This window comes from Pleurodeles waltl, chromosome 5 (genome assembly GCF_031143425.1).
Source record: "Pleurodeles waltl isolate 20211129_DDA chromosome 5, aPleWal1.hap1.20221129, whole genome shotgun sequence".
NCBI classification, from domain to species: Eukaryota; Metazoa; Chordata; class Amphibia; order Caudata; family Salamandridae; genus Pleurodeles; species Pleurodeles waltl.
The window spans coordinates 247,984,682-247,989,910 of record NC_090444.1 but is presented as its reverse complement, the minus strand read 5'-3'; positions in this window follow the sequence as shown (position 1 = coordinate 247,989,910).

Here is a 5,229-nt window from a genome sequence, read left to right as displayed (position 1 = left end):
GTTTGTTGCTGCTTTTGATACTATTACAAGCTCCCCTGTGTTGTGAGGGGATTGTCATGACGATGCCCATCGCTACGCAACAGTTGGTTGAACTTGTTCTGGTTACTAAATTCCACAGATAATGATAGTTCATGCTGTGAACATAAAAGACAACACTTCACCAGTGCATGTCTATTTGGCTATAATGGTATTGAAGGAAAATAAAAAGAGATATACAGGATCAAAGTGTGTCACCTGCAGTTAGTCACGTTACTGCCCCTTCCCTTAAAGGAACAGGCAGCCCTACATTTATGTAGCCTTGATTGGACCTAAGGATGAAATTATAGATCTGTGACTCAAGGTGGCCTAATTTCTATATTACATTAGTTAATGATGTTCTGTTTCCTAAGTAACATATGGCTTTCGTTCCTTAAAAGAAAACCAGGTTTTCATTTTTTCCTGAAGAAGGAACTGAAACATTAGCTAGGAGTACCGTATATGGTGTAGTCACCAACGGTAGAGTTAAAATTTGTGTAACTTTGGCCTTTGTGTATCACCCGTACTCTCGGTGTTGTGTCACATGCCTGACTATCACCCAAATAATTTTTTTGTTCTTCCTATAGATTTTTTCTTTTGTTACTTCCCCTGACCAATGTCGCATCATGCTTAGTTATTGAGATTTTAGCTATGTCCTAGTGCCATTTCTCTTTTTCGAATTCCTTTCACCAGTCAGCCCTTTTATTATTATTGATGTATTGTTCAGGTTCACATTTCCAGACTGCAGTGATGTACCAGGGACCCCCATGTTATGTATAATTCCCTTTGGTATGACCAGACTGGTTTTCAAGAATTTGCCTTAGGCCTGCTTCAATGTTTTCCAGCCTGACTGTCAGGGTAGTGATAGACTGGTTAACTGACTCAATATTATAGTAAGACAAGTTTTCCATCTCAATAGGAGATATCTTATGTTTACCTTTTTGAACATGACGAATTTTCAATGTCTATTTTAATTTGGTTTTCGGTTCCCTTCTGTTCCTGCTACTTTAATTTTTGGTGGGATCAGATGTGTCCTAATCATGCAAATATCAGGACCCTCTAGTTCTTGTCTTTTTGTTTGCACATTTGACTATTAGCCTGTGTATTGCATAGTGCACCTGATGCACAGTTTTTAAAGGAAGGTTTATACATGTCCCTGATAATCGGTATCATGTGATTTCTCTATTGAGATGTTCTAAGATAAGGAGGAACACCTAGACTTAATCATTGAGGAAAATATGTGTTTACCCCATTAGACAATGCCACTGTGTGAGGAAATCCATTCAGATAGAATTCTCATGTAGCTATAGATGGCAGAGAATAATGGAGAGAACCCAATTAAAGATGCTAGAGACCCTGTTTTGCCCTTCTGCCTTTGTCTTTGTATTTTATGCCCATGGTGTATGGCTACTCCTTTGAAGATTGCAGACCACCTGCTTGCAGTCCCCTTGTTAAAAACCATGAACTGTTTTTGTACTAAATTGAAGGGAACTAACAACTGTGGCAAATTTCCTATGTCACTAGATTCTGCGGGTATCAAGTCATAATAACCTGCAGGACATTGATTTAAGCCTAATTCCCATCAGTGACAGCTACAGATGAAAGACGGAAGTTTTGGCCCTACAGTCTCAGCACCCAGAAATTAGCAAAGCTGGACAGCGATCGCCAGCGCATGGTATCGTACTTGCTCCATCAGACGGCGTTGGACATCACAAAACCAAAGTTTCAGTGTAAAAGAGCTAAAGAGAAGGATTCCTGTTGTTGATGGCAGAGCTGTTTTGAGGTTTCATTTCTCTACCTGTCATGTGCTGGTAACCTCTGACAGTGTGCAATCCCTTGAGCCCCTTGGCCTGAGTTTTGGCCACACACCCCCTTTTCTTTGCTCCAACGGAAGAAGGGCAGTGCACCGGAGATTTCAAGTTTGGAAAAAGGCACTATATTGTGGTGCCCATGAAAGAGCAGCTTGAGCGTCCTCTGACACTAAATAATGAGTGTTGGAGTCTGAAAGTGCTGCTGAGCTTGAGCTAATTCCCAATTAATGGTGCTTGGGTCTGCACAAGATGATTTGTGCCCTTGATCAATGAAGAGCACATTGTTTGTAGTGTCTGCCACAGAGGAGAGACACTGGTGCATTGCTTTAAGACATTGAGACTTTCGAGTGAGCTGTGGGTGTTTGCCAGGAGGGCACTCCAACTAAGCAGTACTTTTCTCACGAAGAGGCCTGAATTGAGAGGCCCATGTGAAAGAAAACACAAAAGAAAATTTGATAGACAATAGAAGCCTGCCAGGGAGGCTTTTTGAACGTACTCTGGGCATAGTTGGTTTCACAAGAGGTTTCCGTGTGATTGTATAGACTAGGTGTTAGGAGACTGATTGTTTTGCTGGCATTGTTTTAAAGTACTATTCTGTTTAGTAAAAGCAGAATAAAGTCCATTTTCTGTGGAAAGAGTACCCCCTTTTCACCTTAGAGCATTGATGAGAGTCACCACTGTTCCACCTGAACATACCAAAATTACTGAAATGCAGAGGAGCTCTGAAAATGTTACTAGATAATTTTAGGATTTGCTTTTTGGTTAGGGTTGTGAAAAATTATTATTTCATTTGTAATAGTGGTCACTACTTTCTCCCGTTGTCTATATGTTCTTTTGGCGGTCGCCCGCCCACCCATCGGGAAAGTCAAAATGACCGCCGTGCGGTCTTTTGGCGGTCTCAGCCCGGCGGGCGGTGCCCGCCGCCCGCCGGGGTCGGAATGACCCCCATAGAGTACTGAAGTGATTGAGGGAAAAAGACTAGGGTGGTCATTATGACCTTGGCGGCCAGGTGACCGCAAGGGTGGCGATGGCGGTAGTACCGTTGCCAGGCCGGCGGTAATGACTGCCAAATAATGCCTATGGCGGTGATCCCTCCCATAGACAGCCAATGTACCACACCAACCACTAGCGCGGTACGACCACTGAACACGGCGGTAGCCACCTACAGGCAGGCGGAAGACAAGGATCCACCCACCATCTTATGACTTAGCACACTGCCAGGATTTCCGGGGCGGTAGCAATGCCACCAAAAGCCTGGCGGAAACACATCATATAAAAGGAGGCACTCACTTTCAGAGATACAGAGGAGTCCGCGGCCGCCATGGAACCTGAACTGCAAGTCTTCCTGATGCTGTACCACGCCATGGTCGTCCTGGAGCACCAATGCCGACAAAGATGATGACGGTGAGTACAGCCGTCTAGCACACAAAGGAGGGAGGGAGGGGAGTGTGACACACACATGCACAACACAAGCCATATACACACACCACATAGCCAGAACCAGCTGCAGAGTAAATTGACTGTAACAGGACCCAGGAGTAAAGAAAGCCAGGACACATACCTCTGTTCCAACCCCTGTTGGATGAAAAGCCCAAATCCAAAAACATACACAACTGCATATTTACATGCAGGCCCAAAGACCAGTTCAAAGTCTCTAATGCCCACAGTGCAAAGTCCAAGCCATAACTTGACTCCTTACAACATCAGGACTCCACTCATCAGGGGCATCATGTTGGAAATGGGCAGGCACCGCAGGGGGCAGGGAAGTGGGTGGGGGGTGTCTTCTCATTGGGAGGGTCTCCTTGCCTACTGGCTCTGGAGGGTGCACCTTGGCCTCTGGTTCTGGAGGGGGCTCCTTGCCCTCTGGTTCTGGAGGGGGCTCCTTGACCTCTGGTGATGGAGGGAGCTCCTTGCCCACTGGTTCTGGAGGGGGCTCCTTGCCCTCTGGTTATGGAGGGGGCTCCTTGCCCTCTGGTGATGCAGGGGCTGCTTGCCCACTGGTTCTGGAGGGGGCTCCTTGCCCACTGGTTCGGTAGAGGCCCCCTTGCCCTCTTGTGATGTAGGAAGCTCCTTGCCCACTGGATCTGGAGGGGGCTCCTTGCCCACTGGTTCTGTAGGGGGCTCCGTGCCCACAGGTTCAGGAGGGGGCTTCTTGACCAATGATTATGAAGGGGGCTCCTTGCCCACTGGTTCTGGAGGGTACTCCTTGGCCTGTGGTTTGGGATGGGGCTCGTTGGCCTTAGTTTTGGGAGGGGTCCGCTTGGCCTTTGTTTTGGGAGGAGTTTCCTTGGCCTTTGGTTTTGGGGGTGGCTCCATGGTCTTCCCTGTCTGTTTGGGAGGCGGCGGCACTTTAGCCCTCCATTTTGGGGGCAGAGGAGAGTCCTTGGGGCTGGGGGCCGGCGTTGCACTCATGTGCCCCTTAGGCCCAGATGGAGACTCTAGGGGTGGAACAGTGTCAGACTGGGTGCTTGAGGTACTGGGCTGGCTGGGCGTGACCTTCCTCTTACGGGCAGGATGGGGGAGGGGGTGGGAAGAGGTCAAGGAGGGCAAGAAAAACCTTCTTAGGATCAATGGGGCAGGATCTGGGAGGAGTAATGGGAGTGGAGGTAGAAGGAGTGGTTGTAGGAGGAGGAGGTGTGCTGGACTTGGGTGCAGGTGCATTGACAGTGTGCATGTGTGTTGTGGATGGCTATTGGGGGTCTGAATCCGAGCGTTTGTGTGTCTTTGGAGGGGGCAGAACGGGTGGGGGAGGTCAAACAGGACGTGTGGATGGATGTTGTGGTGGTGTCTGCAAATAGGTGGGTGAGCTGCATGAGGTGGTGATGGTTGTGACTGCACATGTGGTGTGTGGGGTGCATGTCTGTGGGTCTGCTGTTGTGGTGACTGTGGGCAAGGCTGTGCAGGTGGCAGGTTTGGGGACTGTTGATGCAGTGCATGCATGTGTGAGTGCAGATGTGACTGTGAGGGAGGAGGAGGAGGAGGAGGGGGAGACAGTGGAGGCAGTGGATGATGTTGTGTGTGCATCTGTGTGTTGGCTGTGTGAGTGCTTGTGGACTGAAGTGTGCTGCCTGTGTTTGTCTGTGCTAGTCTTGTGTGATGTTTCGTGTGCATGCTTGTCTGAATGTGAGCGTGGGATGGGTTTGAGGTGAGGGGACTAGGCTGGGAAGTGGTAGTTGGAGGGGCAACAGAAACTGGGACACTGGCTTCCATCAGTGAAGAGGCCAGAGCCTGAAGCGATCTTTGTAGGGTCACCAAGCCACCGTGAATGCCCTCCAGGAAGGCATTGCATTGCTGCATCTGGGATGCCAGCTCCTGGATGGCATTCACAATGTTTGACTGCCCTGCAGAGATGGATCTCAGGAGGTCAATAGCCCCTCAGTAAGGGCAGCAGGGCTGACTGTGG